The sequence below is a fragment of the Rhea americana genome, unplaced genomic scaffold (assembly GCF_003343005.1).
Source record: "Rhea americana isolate MKP2758 unplaced genomic scaffold, rheAme1 scaffold_2, whole genome shotgun sequence".
Lineage (NCBI taxonomy): Eukaryota > Metazoa > Chordata > Aves > Rheiformes > Rheidae > Rhea > Rhea americana.
The window spans coordinates 12,997,577-13,016,004 of NW_028186149.1; the positions used below are offsets into that span (position 1 = coordinate 12,997,577).

At 39.4% G+C, this 18,428-nt stretch overlaps 1 long non-coding RNA gene across 1 annotated transcript in view; it reads right to left on the bottom strand.

The window, feature by feature from the left end:
- LOC146596763 (uncharacterized) overlaps positions 1–18,428 on the bottom strand; it is a 234,630-nt gene that overhangs the window by 28,973 nt on the left and 187,229 nt on the right. The window contains exons 4-7 of the long non-coding RNA XR_014895678.1: positions 11,262–11,376; positions 3,794–3,897; positions 2,235–2,697; positions 1,329–1,441 (exon numbers count right to left, since the gene is read on the bottom strand). This is a non-coding gene — a long non-coding RNA (uncharacterized LOC146596763). The remainder of the gene's footprint in view (positions 1–1,328; positions 1,442–2,234; positions 2,698–3,793; positions 3,898–11,261; positions 11,377–18,428) is intronic.

Below are 18,428 nucleotides of genomic sequence, written 5' to 3' on the forward strand. Positions count from 1 at the left end.
GATCCATGCCTGTGGGAAGACATTTTAAAAAGAATAACTTCTATTCTGTTAATGTAGCCATTGTTTAAATGTAAAATATAATTACAGTACCCAGCCAGGGTGTGTGTGTGTGTTGTGTAATTTTACAATACTATGTCTAAGTGAGCGTTGGGTTTCCACCTATGAACTCACCACACCCAGGAATGCTGATATTACACAATTACACACATCCTGTTGACTAATTACATAATAATTAGTATTTTTAATATTCAAAAATGCATTCATATCAGTTATGCAAGATTTTTTGTCACAGAAAAATTAAGAACAAAACATAAAAAATGTATGTACTGAACACTGCARGTCAGAGCTTATAGAGCATGGGCTTATCTTCCAGCAGACAGCACATAATACTTCATACTTTAAACACATGTTTGGCAGCCCTTCTCTTCCCTGCTGTTACTTTAGGTAACACCTGCTTTATAAAACTGTTAAAGTTATTTTGCATTCAACATAGCTAGAATTTCTGTAGTCTGCCTACTACTGAGTTATGATCACTTATCATGACTAGAGATAATTTTTGGCTGAAAAACTACTGCAATGTGTCTGAGGAAGAAAGATTTTCTTTACAATGACAATTCTGGGAGGAATCTGAAAAAGTTGCTCTAAGTTAGCAATTACCTACAAAAATATCTTAAATGCTGTTGGTTTAAGAAAGTGCTACTGATGAACCTGAGCCATTTGGATGTGAAACATATTTTCCACAAGTTTGGGTGGAGTGTCCTGATCTGGGTTTTTGGTTCTCCTCACAACACAGATGAGAGGCCAGATGTAAAGTCTGGCTCACTATTTGGATTTGGGGGCTTTAAGATCACAGACTTTTTGCTGCAACCACGTCTTAAAAGATATATCTAAAAAAAAATGTTTATGTAAAATAAAATTTGGTGTTTCTTCATCCAACCATAGTTTACAGAAGAAGGCATAGAGGCCCAGCTCTGGGCCGTACCCACGCCATTTTTTTGTTATCTATTTTACACTAAAGTATATCGTACCTGGTGTTTCCGTGGTGTTTCTGGCCTGACTTTGCTAGTTTCCTTGGAGCCCCAGATGTGCACACAGATGTTCCTGGCAGCAGGGATGGAAAAGATGGAGTGTGCTCCCACCTCCAGCTATGTCAGTGGCCCCACATGGTTGCTAGACAACCATATAAAGCAACCAGCACCTTGCAGGTAACTTCATTTTTTGGCTCTTCATGAATTGCAATTTTAACTTTTTAATCACGTGGCTGCAAGTGTCATTTCAAGGTCTTGTGGGCAAATCACTGCCCAGGGGCTTTGTACTGAGGTTCTTACCTGTCTGTCTTTCCATGAGGCAAATGCGTTTCTTCAGAGAGAGCTGCTTGAGAAAGTGCTCTTAAAACGTGGAGCCTTGGTGGATGCGATTAGCCAAATTCCTCTTTTCCCTTCTATCCTAAAGGAAAACAAAGCCACAATGAACTTACGTGTTTTGCTATTTCCACTCCCCATCAGAATGCCATAGTTCATTTGCATATATTATTATTAGCAGTACTGAAAATAATCCAAAAGAAAAATTTTCACCTGGCCTGACAACACAAGGGCCAACTTGCTTCCTGATGTCATTTTAAATGGCTGAGATATTAAAACACTGAAAAGGGGGGTTTATAATGGAAATACTGACAGACTATTAACTATAGAGATGCTGCTCTAATAAATGGAATGGCCTGTCATAATCTCTAGTTCATAAATATGCAAATACAAGGCAGAGGATTTGCTCCAAAGGATGTCTCTATAATTTTAACTGACCTTTACTGATACTAAATGAGCCTGTTGCTTCTGTTTTGGAGCATTAAATAGAAAGTACAGGGAATCCTGTCTCTCTACATTCAAGGCCTACTTCTGCTCCCATTAATGTCAATGGCAAAATCCTCACCATCTTCAACAGGAAAAAAATTGGCCCCAGAATATATAAAATTTAAGACTTCTGGCATAAAGCTGAACTCTTGACTGTACTTGATTTTAATTCTATTCTCATCTGTGTTAATTATTATTATATTAATTCTTCTGTTTGGGAGAAATTAAGCATGTATTTGCTCCATGTGTCAAAGAGCTTGACCTGCCAAAATGCTCTCATTTGTTCAGTGATAAACAGGCTGTCAATATGATATAAATGTTGAATTTTATCCAGTTTCCTGTTCTGAACCAAACAGAGGTAAATCCAGTGACTTAATGTTTAATAACCTAAATGTAATATCTTCTTTGTGCCTCGCACTGCACAGTAAAGAATTGGATGGCTAGCAGTTTTGCAAATTCCCAACCCCTAATTATTTTAAGCTATTCATCCTGGTATCTGTCCATTGATGCTCAGCCAAATTGCCAGCAGGGGAGAGATCTGTCCAATCCAGGAGCTAAATGAGTCACTGAGAGTCAATCTGTTTTTTTCCCTTGCTGCTGGGATTTCCTTGGGTCCTGGCCTCTCTCTGCTCCAATCACACACACAGCTCCAGGCATGGGTCCTCTTTGGCTTCAGCTGCCTCCTGTCTCCCCATGTCTGCTCTGCTCATCACAGCTGCTCATGGGCTCTTGCCGGCTGGCCACAGCAGACCAAGGCTTCCACCGCACCACTCTTACAGCCCTTGCTCTGAAGGAAAATGAAGACATCTCGGCCTTGCTGAATTTGCTGCTGAAGTAATACATCAGGTATCTAGACGGAAAGCAAACCACATGAATAAAATGTGTCATCTGGGTTAGATGCTAATTTATTTGCCTTAAGTTCTGGGAATAATATTTGCACTTTTTCCAGAGAACTCAGTTAAGTTCCATAGAAATTGAATACTAATATAATTTCTGCAGCATGGAAAACAAATATGAAACAGAGAAAAAAATAGACTCATCAGAAATATTAGCTGCTCAGTATTAAAATATCTGACAATGCCGCAAATAAAACTTATAAACAGAAACATTTAAAACCTAAGTATTCACTAAAAAGCAAATTCCTTGATTCCTCCCTTTTAGGGTCAGGATTCAATTACACAAAAATATGCAGCAGATTTAAGGACTGCATGTAAGATTAAGATAACTGGTATTTCATGGTAAATGATTAAATTAGCTGACACAGTTTTATCCTGAACTTTGCCATTAAAAGTGACATTTTTGTGCCATGTACATTGTAGGCTGCTGGCAATCTAAAATGCCTTTCTTCTTTCAAAGATTTTAAATAGCTAAAGAACCCTTGTTCTTTACTCTATTTGCAAATGTGTGGAAAATATATCTACATCATAGTAAGATGAACTAAGTACAGGTCTTGTTTTTTTCTTATCTACCATACAAATACTGTAAGAAAATGCCAAGGAAATTCCAAATGCCCAGATTCAGCTCTGCACTATGCACGTTAATCAAGTCATTTATGTGATTCTACAGAGACGAGAACATGCTGTCCTCCTCATCTTGAGTAAAAATAGAGAAATGACAGAAGCTTCTTACTAAAAGTTTAATTATTCCTAGTATACAATTCTAAACCACACTGCTTTATTCTCCTTCATTTCAGGCTTGCTTTTTTATGCTGCCAGAGAGTTATGGGAATAATTTTTTTACAATACAGAGTTTTGTAAAAACTCAGGACAGGGTGGATGAAGTGTTGCCAAAGCTGGTGGTTGTAGTCACTGCATAGCTGGGAAGGAGGAACTCAAATTCCTCTGCGAAGCTACCCAGCCCTCAAAGCAAAGCACAGGCACACGTCATTGTACACAGCAATGGCAAGGTGAGTCTCATCAGATAACCGAACTTTGTGGGAAGCATACCTTCCAACTGTTGCACTGAGCAGACATTGGAGCTGGGTGGGAAGAAAAGCCACAGAAGCACAGCAGAAACAAAGCAGAAGGCTGGACACTCAGACTGTGCATCCCTAAGAGAAACCAAAAGTAAGCATAAGGAATAGGCTCTGGCTGAAAGAGCAATCACATGTGATCAGATAAAATTCTTCTAGTTGTTTGACTTGTCCTGTGGTCAGAAAAACAATTCTTGGTCCTTTTTTTTTGTAAATACATAGTTACATAAAAGTAATGTGTGACTCTTACCAACAATTTTTCCCTATAAGTAGAATAATTTAGAATATCTCAAACTTTTTAGCCAGAAAGTTCCAAAAAAAGTAGCTATAACAATACAAAAACACAGAAACTGCAGTACTAGTCCAGAACAATGGTCCAGCTTGTCTAGCCTTTCAGTCAAGACCTTACACACTTTTGAGAATGAGGCAATAGCAAGGACAATTATTATTGTAGAACCATCCACTAGAAGGAGACATTTAATTCACCACTCATGGGCTATGAAAGTTGAAGCTTTATGAAGAAGTCATGTATGCATCATATACCTCTTCCTGTGCACTGGCTAGAAGATAAAAAATCTCCAAACACTCACTATACAATTTGAAGGAGTAAAGACATATCTCTGTACTTTGACTTCCAGGAAGCAAGATCTCTGCTGAAACAGGTAGCAAAAGCTCCACAGACACCAAAGAAACTGCTTTTTTATTCCAGCAGACAATCTAGCCCTTTATTCTTATTGTAGACTTATCAGAGGTTTATACATAACACGAATGTTATGGCAAAGCTACTGGATTCCTTGTTAGCCATAAACAATTGAGAAAGACTTTGGACTTCTTCACTCTTTTCACGTCTTGGATCTTCTGTCAGTTCTAATAAAGAACAAGAAACAGCTCTCTACACAGCATCTTCCCCAGGAGTTAAAAATTGCAATTATACAGCACTCACACAGTCACACTACTATCATCAAAGGATGACTTTCAATGAAAAGAAATGGTCATGAAGACAGTTTCATTGTTTGAGAACTCATGCAAATGCCGAACAATGAAACTCAATTTGATTATCGAAAAATCAAACCTGTACGACCAGCTCACAAGTTGTGTTATTCAATTAAAACTTCTCAGCTCTCCTACATAATTTCTTGCTGTTTATATATCGTGCAAAGGATATAGCTACTTTTACTTCTCTTTTGTACATTTTAAACTTTGAAAACCTTTCACAGCAGAGGTTATATGAATCATCTAGCTTTTCCTATTCTAAAATGTTTCACTGATCATTCATTATTAAGTGAGTAAAATGAAGATAGCTATGATAAATTTTGATCTATCTCAAAGTATTAGGAAGGATAAGAAAACATCTTGTTCATAGTACTAACTTTTAGATGACATATGAGGGTACAATCCCACTTTTTTCACTGTCACATACAATCAGGCTCTTAATAACCTAATCACGTTTTACGTTACATTACATTTTCCCCATTCCTGAGCACTAAGAGTTTCAGTTTGGGCTGGTATTTAGCAGAAATGCATTCAAACAGTACAGCAGTGAGGAACTAGGTGCTGGTGAACAGGAAACACATTGATGTCAGAAATCAGGATCTGAACTAATGCCTAGTTTTTTCTAACTAAATTTGTGTCTGAAGAGCTCTACATACACATATATTTTCCTTTTGTGGCTCTTTCCAGAAAGAGAATAATAAGCACGTGAGCCCTCACAGATCTGAGATTGATGTTATTCAACACATTCCAGTTCCAATGTTCTATTACTACATAAACAACAATATAACTGCATATGGACAACAGAAATAACTTAAAGAAGAATCACACTAATCAAGGAAAAAGAAAGAACCAGATCTTTTCCATAAGCAGAGATCCTGAATATACCTTACTCCTCATCATTCTGTAACAAGGAAGACTAAACTGAAGTCAGTGGGGTTATTTGAGATTGGATATATTTGGGAAAAGCTTAAAATGCTTTCAGTTTCATCACAACCCCCTGCAGGTCGGGTTCCTCAAGGTGCAAGAGGGCCRGGTCATTGGAAAAGGGAAGCAGACCTGGGACAGAAGTCGTGCAAAGCTCATTGTGGACCTAATAAGGGCTTGATTTCGTACGAATGAAATCAACAGGAGCTTGGCTCACATTTGCAATGGGAGATGGATCAACGCTTTATGCTGGCTGTTCCCTGCTGGGTAAGGGTAACCCCTTTGAAAAATATTTAACTTGTTCATGTTCTGCTGATGCAAGAAGGCTTCCCTTGATGAGGCTTTCATGAGAATTAAAGGCACATAAAAAGGTGTTTCCCATTTTTTCTCCCAAATACTTATATTCTTTTAGTGTATATTTGCTGATGCAAAAAATGAGAAATCAGTTACCAAGCACATGGGTTTACATAAAGCTCCAGAGCAATGTAAGTTGCTCAGGTGGATCATGTTTTTGTTCTGTTGACCACGACACTACTTCTCCTTGCAGTTCCCTCAGCTGGAAGATGCCGCTAGGAGGAATGAAAGTTCTGACAGCTGCAGCTAAGGCGATGGGCAGAAGTAAAATAGTTGAGGCCCTGTAGGCAAATGGGAAGATGATAGAAAGAGGCAACTACCAACAGGTGGTTAGTCACGAAGAGCAGAGCTTGGGAACATTATCAGTGAGAGAGAGAGACAGGAGGTGAGGGAGGACAGTAGTAACACTAAAGGCAGATGTGTGTCATGCAGTCTAGATCCAAGTATGGCATTTAGTCTCAGTTAATGTTTCTAGATTCTATGGGGGAAAATGAGGTTCTAGAAAAGGAAACTGCCCAAGTTGCTCCACAGATCATCTGCAAACTGGCTGTTTCTAACCCCTCTATCCGTTAGCTAAGTTCAAAGCCGGTGTGGAAGTTGGACCYCCTTATTCCACCTTTATTCCACTCCCTCTAGCCCCTCTGGCTGAGATCCATTTGGCTAAGACTGGGAATATAAAGTCTGCTAAGTTTTAATAAGCAATTATTTAGTTTAAAAATCCCTTTAATTGCATTCTAATGAGATTTCCATAAAATTCAAAGTCCTTTGCTTCCTCATGGGAACTTTTGTTTACTCCATAAAGCATGAAACTTTTTGAAAAGCTCTAGAGGACTTCAAGAGAAGAAACTTCCAGAGAGAAAATTGTTGGTCTCCTAACCCAGGAACTGAGCTTTTATCCTCCAGAAACAGAAAACGTATGGAATCATTTGATCTTAAGAGACTGTGACAATTTTATAGAATGAAAGGAGGAACTGAAAGATGCAGTGACAAAGCCAGGAGCTGCATCTGGCTGGCTGTTCCAAGGAACATTCTCCTTATAGATTTTTATGGCTCTCCTAGCCCTAATATTAAATACTTGACCTTTTTGTCAGATACTATTTCAGATTATTAGGCTGGATGATTAGTTACTAAACATACCATCTATAGTAAATAGGAAATTGTGTAGTTCAATGCTTCAGGCTCAGACCTTTCAGGTATTGCTCCCTTGGCATTTAACATTAGAACACTGAGTCTCCTTAGATTAACTTAAGCCACTTGGTAAGCAAGCGATGCATAGCATTTTCATGTAGGGCCTAGGGATTTCTGAAGCAGCACTACCAGAACAAGGATGTCTCCTTCTCTTATACCCTCCTCACCCCCAAACCAATAGTTTTAATGAGAATTTCCCAAATATTATGCCATCAAGTATAAACAGGTGCTAACTAACACGAAAAACAATATAACTTACTATATTTCCTACAAATACAGGCAGTTACCTTTCAAAATTCTGTAAACTAGCATTTTGCAAATGACTGTGCCATGAACTTCTTTCCAAACCAGAGGTTAACTCTTCTATTGGTCCTCCCTCCTCCCCGGTGCAATCACTATGCCCCCATGTTGGAAGCAGAATTAACATATTTGCTTTCTCACCTCTCCCTCCCAGCACCTTTGGATCCCTGTTTAGGAAACCATGCTTAAAATTAACCCCTCACTCCCATAAATCTTGCCTCAGACATATGGTTTTAAAAATGYGTGGTTACCAGCAGGATGACAGGGACCCTGAACTTGAAAATATATGTAATAGTTTTGGAAAGACAAGACAAAGTTTTTCCTGGCACTTCCAATGGTTTGAATAGGAACAGAACAAAATGCTAGTGCAGAAACATCTATCACCCATTAGAGGACAAGCTCCATGAAGAAGAAAAAAGATCCCTATTAGCAAACATTATGGAGCATAWTTAGAAGAGGACCCCAAAGGAGTCCACATAACACATTCACAATGTACAAATTCAACCTGGATACAGCAGATTTAAGATTTATGGAACTGATTCCTTAATACTAGCAAATGACATAATAGCTTTGCTTCTCAGCAGACTAGTCTGATTCTGATCTCAGTYTTAAAATGTAAAACTGGTACTGCTCCAGTCATTTCAAGAGAATCAGTGCTGTTTTACATTGCRGTGAGAGCTAAAGCTGGCCTATAAGACTGAACAAAATGAGGGACTCTAAATCTCAGCATAGATTTCCTCTCTGTAATTACAGGATGGCACTTGCTAAAACTTGAAGACTCACCTGTTTATGTGAGCAGTAACTGAATACAATAGACTGTAGGACTGGGCCCCAAATTTGCAGGGCTGTAATTGTATTTTCTTTGTTAATTATGCATTAGTGTGATGGAGGCAGCCTATGCACAAAGCAGATAACACTACTCTGCTTCCTGCAGGAAGTTTAATTTCTTGGCAATTAAAATGGGTCTGAGAATGACAAGAATTAGGAGAAACCACTTAAAAGTCTAGTCCTTCTAAAATCACACAGTGACTGAGTACTTAATGAAAAATGAATCTTAGCTAAAAGCGTCACTATGCTCATGTAACTGCTTTTACAGTTTTGTTTTTAATAATAATAATAATAAAATATGACTGAAGTTGGGATTACCCCACTGCAGTTAAAGCACGGTTGTTTCGTGAACAATTACTTCCAAAATAAACTGCTAAAAACCTGCTGTGCTCCAGCAGCTGCCAAATTGAGTTCCTCTTGTCTCCCCTCTTTCCCACATGCCCTCTGCGTTGTTTACTCTACTTCTTGGCACACGCCAGTGCTGTGACATGTGACAAGGTGAGGTTTAGGACAGTTCTTAGTCATTGCTTCCAGAAGTGGTAAGAGCTGGAACTCCTCTGCTGTCCCAAACAATCAGCCCTGTAATCACGGAGCTACAGGAGCAGGGAATTTGCTCTCCAGGCTTTGTAGAGATCCCTGCTGACACAAGAAAGTCACAGAACAAGAAAGCCTGGTTCCAAACTGCKATGTGTTTCGGTACAGAAGAGAGCATTGGGAAATCTGAGTGTTCATTCCTTCCTCACAAGTTATGTTTCCGTGGCATAGTGCAGTGATGAGGAGACTTTTCTGGCCTAATCACAAGAACTAGCATAACCCCATTTACCTCAATGCTCTGCTGCCTGCTACTTTGCCCAACTCTTTTAAYTCACCTATTTTAGCTACCTTTACACTTGCAAGAAGTTTAAATCCACCATAGCTGTGGGTCTGAACTTCTGACTTCTATATACAATGTGATGATTTATTCAAACGCACATTTACTTACGTGACATAACTATAATCTGTCATGGCCATGTTAAGCTCCCATAATGTACGTGCAGAAACAGGCAAGAAGCAGGAAAAGCAACCAACAAAAAAAGAAAAAATAAAATAGCTATGCCATTTTCTTAGACTGTTAATAATTCTTTCTATTGCTATCACTCCAACTCTTTTATCTTAGTTAAACTCTAAGCTATTGACACAAAGGAAATTAAAAAAGGGGGTTTCAGAACACAGCGGGTTCACTTACACCATTTACGAATTTGGCTATGAAAGTACAATCACTATTTATGCCACAGCTGGTCTTGCTCTACTGGTTTTGCTACATTCCCAAATCTTTTTGTTAAAGAAAATAAATTCTAATTCTATGTAATTGCAGTATTGCCTTGACCCTTGAAGTCCATGGAGCTCTTCTGGGACTACGTGAGTGCAGTGCAGAGCAAGAACATAGATATCATGCTTAAAACATAGAATATTATCTTAATTGAAGTCTGCTGTAACACTCTCAACTGAGAAAAAAAAACACAGGATATGCACACACCAGTTTTAAACAGATCATGAAATTTTCCATCTTATCCACTTATATCTTAAACCAGTAACTTTGTTACCTATGTGGCTTAACAGAGGATTTCTAGAGTAGCATTTGACTTGCACAAATTCCACTAGCTATAACCAACAAACAGCCAGCTCTGAAAAGCTGTTACATTGATGGGTTTGTCCCAAATACGCAAAAGCGAAATAATGGAGATTAAACACAAAGTCCATAGCAGGAAGGCAGTAGCGCAGCTGCAATTAGTATGTCAAGGGTCCTAGAACCTAAACACAGTAGGCCAGACTATGACAACTCCCCCAACTGAAAATGAGTCCTAATTAGTTAGGTAGCAGTCACAAAGTAGAGCATAAGAGTTCTTTTCAGGAGTTAATAGACATTAGCCTATTATCTGTAGAAAATTATGATGTGGTCTATTCTCATAATTATAACTAGGGAACAGTTGGATTTTATCTTGGATTCCATAATCCATCTGTGGTTTCTAGTACTCCAAAATGCACCATATCTGCTCTCCCTCTCTCTCTCTCTGAATGGTGCTTCTCTGCACCTTACAACATCTATTGACTCCCACAGGTAGCCTCAATGCAAGATCTCTCTCTTTTAAGAGGAAGAAAACTATTCAAATTTAAAATCAACTCTAAAGAGAAATCAGAATTTAGCTTCCATCTGTATAAGACCATTTCACATCATTCCAGCTTTTGTACTCAGGCTGCATGGTTTTCAAATACAATTTATCAATTGTGACATATCTGTATAACCTCCCAGACTCAGACAGACTTGTGGACGTTTGCGTTCTTCAATAGTTCCTTGATGGTTGGTATGGAACACACACACAGATATCTGATATATTAAACCATCACAGCCTTTTGCCAAAACATATGTTTCAGCTTTGACCTTGTTTTCTTATGGCTAACTACTTTTTCCATTACATCTAACAGAAAGGATAACACAGGCTACTTTTGCTGAGATGCGGTTTTCTTATAAATGAGGCCAAACACAGTGGCTTGTCTTTCTCAACCAAGCTCTTCAAGTCTGCACTGCAACCAGACATGTCCCAGGCACCATCTGCCCATCTGTGCAAATGTCAGCACAGTCACTCCACTGTAGCCAGTACATCTTGAGAAAACAGTTAGTCGTGCTGAGAAAGTCTGATCTCCTCCATCACAAAGTTCTAATGATAATTATAACAGTTCCATAGCTCCAAAAATAAAGAGAACATAAACACATCACGACACAAAATTGACACTTGGGAAGTGCAAGGTGCTTTAAATATTGTTGCTAGCATTAATACAAAATTTAAATAACACAAAACCAAAGACTTTTCATTTACCTGCTGATGTTCTAAGCTATTTATGTTCAGTTCAGCTCCCGTCAGCTTATCACAACCTGCATGTTTTCATCGCAGTCCACTGGACAGCTTCACTCAGCTCAGCAGGGCATGTGTGCTATGTGGAAGCAAGATAGACTTTATTAATTTCTTTGCTATTACTTATTATCAATTTATGCAAGTGCATCCTAGACCCAGAACCCTCTTTCTCTCTGAAATTTCAATGGGATGGTAGTAGCAGGCCCTCTTCAACATCTAACTCATCCAGCTCCCCTTCTGCTTAGGCACCTGCTCCTGTTTTGTTTGAGAAATTTGCATAATTTTTCAGACCTAAACATTTCACTGATATGGTTTAAATCTTGTCCACCAAGCATTTCAGCAGGGAAGGCAGAAAGGTGGTAGGCCTTACTGATAGTGCTCTATTTGGAATGGTCTTTTTAGTGTAGATCTGGGGCCTCCATTGCACTCTCCCAGCGGTTATGTTGAAATGGCTGAGGAAGGTGAGATAACCAGATTCTGGAGGAATTAATTTACTTCTATTACAACAGCTCAGGCACATGACATTTGAAACAGCTTCATTACCCCAGTTTAATCTAGCACATATAGTAAGCTCAGTTTGGCTTTCTCATCATTGATGGTAGAAAGGAAAGAGCAGAAACCCTAAGCAATGCAATGATATGTTTATTAAATAAACAGCACAGACTTTCAAGACTAGCGACCATATAAATGGTTATTATCTTACCAACTATGCAATTCAAATAAATGGATGGGCATTTATGCTAAATCTTGTTTGGCACAGTGCAGTTTGAAGCTCCAGATGGAGGTAAGCCTGGGGGGAAAGTCTACACAGAGCAATTGCTAATATTGGAGTGAGATTTTATATCTTCTTCTCTCCATTCTGCTTTCCTGTATATTACTTTATCAATGTGTTCTACCCTCCCTTTTTCACATAGAGGTCACATCACTTCACCTGATATTTTTACCAGTTGATCAAATCAACAAAGAGATTACTTACTTGTCCCCCAAACTATTAGAGCAGCTCTCACTGTTAGGGCTCTGTAGATGATTAGCTGTGCAGACTATTCTAGCTCTGCAGTGCCCAGGCCTAAAATTCCTAAACTGTATCTAAATTTATTCTTCCAGTTATTAGTGGGATTATGCATTTGAATTAGTGAAGTTAGTAATTTTTCAGCAACAGTGGGAAATTTCTGTCATGATATGGTTACATGACTTTATATAGACCCATGTACATACAAACACATTTGTTTGCCAAGGAAAATTAATTTCCCTTAACATTGCCAATTCACCTAGTGCTTGAACACTGTATCTGAGTTAGACTGAAGTCCAGACATTATGTTTGCTTCCTGTTTGCTGTTACATATTGCTACTATGGGAAAATGGTTGACAAGAGAGAAGAAATTCTCTAAAGTGTTCTGACAATCTCTGTCAAGAAGAATGCAGAGGTATGGATAAATGTTTTTTTTCTCTCTAAGGCCTTACACCTTAAGAGTACTGAAGAGTTCATCGCTATTACCCTTCTTATTCGAATCCCATATGAAACCACTAGAGGATATTGTGAAATGGCATAGGCTACAATGTCATCAATATCCTGATGACACCAAGCTCTATGTCTCGTTTTCATTGAAGCCGTATGTTACAGCTTCCTTGTGTCTGGCAGAGATAAGAGGTGGATGAAAGCCAATTGGCTGAGGCTCTCTCTAGATAAGATGAAGGTAGTGTATGGGTTTGGCAAGGGAAAAGTGTTCTGAGTTGACAAAAATCTGCTTTCAAAGTTGAGGGAGATTCCCACGGTCAGAATGCACAGAACTTACTTCCCTCTACCTCCTCATGGAGTCTCAGCCAGAAAAGTGCCCTGAATACCTCCATCTCTTGCTAGATTTTACTCACCAGGTGCTCACAGGGTCTCAGTTCACCAGTCTAAATATTCAGAAAGTTGTAGGGCTCACAAGGTCAATGTAGGCCCAACTCAATCATTATTTTCAGATGTTGTCTATCCTATCTTCAAAGACGGCCAGTGATAAAGACTCTACCCCTTCCCAATCTATTGTAGTATGTTACCAAATTCCTAGTAGAATATGAAGTATTTTCTAATGATCAGTTGAGAGCTTTCTTACTGCAATTTAAGCCTACTGGTATTTGCTTATTTCCATGAATATAGGAAGGAATTACTCTCTTTTTCTTTAATGTTATGTGTAGTTGAAGGCCTACGTTACCTTCCTTTTTTTTTTTTTTTTTTTTTTTTAAATATTTTTTTTTTTTCTTTGCTCTCTTCTCCAAGTGGACTATATTTCTTGAAATGCAGGCCCAGAAAAGAGGTCACAGTAAATCAAATGACTTTTTAAGCTTCTATTAGATATAGGTAGGCAGCAGCACTGTTTCTGCTCCAGACCCTTCTGGTATATTTACTGGGTGGAGGATCTTTGCCTGTTATCTGTTCTGCAATATGATAGTATGCAGCTTAGCTGCCCTCAGCCCCCAAAACAAAATTACACTCAGATAGCACAAAGACATACAGGTCAATGCAAACCCAATAAATTCTACACTCGTTTTCCAAATTCGTAGCAATGTTTTGGGTTACATCAGGTTCCTCCAAGATCCATGTTCTTTTCTCTGCAACACAGAGCTTTCGTCTTAATTGTTGAGTCTCCCTCCCTTCCATCACATCAGCTTTCTTTGACCTTAGCTAGTTCCACCATTAAGTGGAAATAAAGCATTCTCTCCTGATCTGCTCTCATGTACAAAGCTGCTGATTTTTCCAAAAGCTTGAATCTTTATTGCTCCTTTTAAAGCCTTTACTTAGTCCTCACAGAACTTTCCACTCTCAATTTTTTTTTCCATGAATGGAGAATCTGGGGGAATTAATTTTCTCAGGCCATTTGAATAGCTGATCATCAAGTTTAATAAGCCACCACTGTCCTTAGCTTGGCTAGTGTGGGACAAGGTCAGCCTTTGTTCCACACTTTCAATGCAGCCAGTCCATGGTCCCAACTAGAAACCATAAATGTGATATAGAGACATCTACCAGTGCATCTATGGTGGATGCATCAGTCACCACGTGCTCTTCTTTAGCCATGTCCTGCTAGTAAGGRAGATGGGTTGGTCCCCTTCAGAAGCAGACTGCGTTATTTGCATGTCTCTTTTGTCTTCTGTTTCCACAGTGCTAGACTGTCACTCTGGGACACACTGGAAGCACAGGGGAAGTCTTCTGAGCAGCTTTGGCTAATACAGGATAAGGCTGCTTGCTTTATCGCAGGACAGAGAAGAATAAATTTAAAAGGACAAATTACATGTGTTCTCCACACTTTGCATGAGCTGCCAAAAGCATGCTGGCCTGAGTACATTGATGCCTGGCTTTCTTCAATAAAAGTGAATCAGGAGTATATTCTCTAATTTGGGCAAAGTAGGTCTGTAACCAGAGCACTGCACCTCTTCGTACGCCTCACCTTTGTGTCCAATAAAAACTGGGAGCATCAGAAATTCTTTGGCAAATAAGTAAAAGTAAGAATAAGTTAAATGAATTTTATACCAGAACAGGGAGGATGACTGAACAAGAGCCGTGCTGGTCACTTCTTAACTATTCTATCTGCTAAAGAGACAGGCAATATTTATGTAAATTATACAGTCTCCATGTAGAACAAAGAAGTCACTGTTCTTCCTGCCTTTCCCTAAATGAAATTTATGATTCTGCAATTTATTAAATCCTTCTCTCACATGTGGAAATAAAAAAATAATAATCTTCAAGACACCCCAGAGGAGCACAAGAGGCAGCCAGTTGATGCAAACAGCATGCCAAGGTTTCATGCAGGAACTAAGAGTATTAAAAAGGGGAAGCAGATACTTTAGAAAAATTCCTGATAGTGTTGGTGTTCATGTTAGACTGCCCAGGGAGAGAACTAATGTGTTCTCGAGTCATTACTGGGGATTTTTGGTGACTGTAGTGCCATTCATGAAGCAGTTACTCAGATCTGTAGTGTGAACAGCCAGGATCTTACGGCTTTCTGATTAGATTTAAGGGGAATGTAGTGGGGCCCTCATGTTTCATGCCTTGGGATTACAAACTGTGCAGTGACCATCTTAGTACTTAACATATAAATGCATTTAGTATAAACAACAGCCCTGAAGAACTGCAGGCTTTATTATCTGCATATTGGAAGCTTTTTCAGCGTTTTTGGAAAAAACAAACAAACAAAAAAAAAAACAAACAAAAAAAACCCACGGAAATATGCAGACCCTGAGGTTTCCACAGAAATCTCTGGTTAAAAAAGAAATGACAACAGACACACACTCAAGGGGAAAGGGCAGTATGGCTAAGTGCAAAGAACAGCTGGGGTATATGTAATCTTACAGTTATTTTTCTGTGCTTCCTCTAGGATGAACCAAAGACCTTGTTTTTCTAGATGCTGAATGCCCTAAAGTCCCATTACATGTCTCAGGAAAGAACTTTAATGGTTTTATTGGGACCCATATCTGCACATATAACATGGCCTTTGAAGATGAAAGGAGTTTTTTTTTTCTTCTCTACTTCCATTTGTTGCCTCTTGGTTGACATGTTCCTATATGGACACTCAATCCCTAGATATCTGTTGCCTAATCAGGGACATCAATAACATCCTCAATGGGAAAACTGTGGAACATCTATGAAAGTCAGAAGTGTGAGGAACAGATCTCAGATGATGCAGATGCGGTCGTTGCTGTATGATCAGATAAGCAACATTGCAAGTTCATTTTTGTATGCTAAATAAAATAAAAATGTCAATATTTACACATAACCTTCAAGGCTCTTACATTTGCAGCTCTTTAGTATTCAGTGCAGACAACATTTTCTTTAGTCCGTTACCAACAGCTTGGAAATTTAGTTAGAGGATGCAACCCAAATGTTCCTCCAAATGTTGTTTCCAAATGGTCATCTTGAAAAATGCTGTTTAAAAGGATGAAACCTTTATGTGAAGATATAAGGGCCTGTGCACAGAGCAATATGAACTGCAGGAAAATCATCTGAAGATTAAAACCACTAATGATAAAGATATTTCTGTTAGGCATAGTTTAATTTGTTGATAACTAAATCACCAGAGGCTTTTTACAGGCTGCTTGGAACCTAGCTATTGTGTACTGCACATTCAACCTCTGAGTGTACAGTGACACAAACAAATAAAAGCGATCATAACAGTTGAAATGTAGTTAGAGACACAATTGAGAACATCTGTATTGTAAGCAGAAATAAATTAGAAATACTGAAGTGTTTTGTAGCTGTGAAACCGAGGGATAAAAAAATAACCTACAGCACCTGGATTAAGCAGTTATAAATAATGTATAAAGGAAAAATCTCATTACCCCCTGTGTAAACTCCCCCCAGTGAAATATATTTTATGAATGTTGCATCACGCTAATAAATGCAGCATTTGTTTTCCCCATAAACTTTCCATTTCATGACTATAAGATAGTTTGGATTTGGAAATAATGGCCAGTGAATGTACTGTTTGCAGGATTAGGTTCCCTTCACAAGCAGCTTTGAGCTGACCTTCAGTTTTTTGGGCTAAAGAGCAGAGACTTAGACAGGCTTAGCAGAACTCATCTTCRTGCCTACAAAGCTGTTGCAGTGTTGTACTGTACTTGCAACAGAACAATACTATATAAACAAATCCAATAGCACCACTAGAGGTATTTAGACTGTGAGCCTTGAATGTTATAATTGCCTGATATCATGGAAGATTTTGTGAGATTATACTGGATAAAAGACTATATATGAACGTGGAATGTTTTCCCTTTGCACAAACCCAGATCTCATAGCACAGTGCTGTGCACTGCAGAATACACAGTTTCTACTTACATTAAAAAGAGCGAGTGCTGTAGAAAAACCTAGGATGCTTCCTTTCAAGTTTCCAATTTTTCTTTACAAACATGCACAGTTTTGTGTAAAGATGCCAGAACTGATTCCTCTCCTGTGTTAGTTCTACACTAAGATAGCTTTGCTGAAGTAATCAACAGATTAATTCTAGATTTAAGCCATGTATTACTATCAAGCTGCACCATCAGCTTTTCTGCTGAGAACACCTTGAATTTCACAGGTGTGCAAAGGGGTCCACTTCATTATGATCGAGGGGGACAATCACTGGTCCCCTTGGGAGATCTCTGGGTGATACGCAGTCACCAACCCACAGCACAGCAGAACTGGGTGAGAATGGTAGGGGAGGCTACAAAGGAAGTCAGCAYCTAGAATCAAATGGAGACCTAACACATTATAAATTAAAAGGATAAGAACTTCCCACTGGCTGAGAGAGATAAAATGTCACAAATATAAAAATATTATGAAGTTCGGTTTGAGTCTGGAGTGCTTTCCTTTTATGATTAATGGTTGGGCTCAACCAGGATGGGAAAGGCAAAGTTCCTCTTGAACTAGCTTAAAAATGCCACGGCTGAGGAAAAAAAATACAGTAACATCAATTTAAAAAAAAATAACAAAACAAAAAAACCCTCTACTAAAATGTAAAGGTCAAGAGAGATTTGGGTGTTTTTAAATGCTGTCTTGAAGAAATTTCATAAAGGTTAAGATGTCATGTAGTTTCAGAGTTACGGGCACTGGAGGGGGGTCTTTGAGTGCCAGCTATTCCTCGGGCCACTCGGTGACTGTGAGCCGCAGTGACAGCGGACGGCGGGAGGCTGGTGGATCAGGAGCCATCACTGCGCCACCGGGGAAAGCCCGTGTCTTGCTCCCCAAAGAATGAAGAGCTGTGTGAATATTTCAGCATCCAGGACCCAGGCAGCATGTGTACGAAACACAGACATGCCCTAAATAACAATGCAAGGGTCTAATTTAAATCGCCCGGAGCAAGCAAGGGCAGGGTTCAGGCTCTCTCACACAGCCTGCCGTGCCCGGCGGAGGAGGAGGCCTAGCACGGCCGGTCACTCGGAGCCCCGCGCTCCTGGCGGCAGCCCCCCGGCAGCCTCGGCCGGCGGCGAGCAACGGTGTCGCCCCTCATGGCGCTGAGATCCCCGAGAACCCCTGGCCGGGCAGGGCACAACCGGGGCTGTGGAGCTGCAACTCTTATTTTTCCAGGTCTTAGAGATGACAAGAAGAAAGCCAGCACTACCCTGGAAAGGCTGAGAGGGGGGACGAGGTTTTTCTTTTGCCCGCGCGTCGCCAAAGAGCGA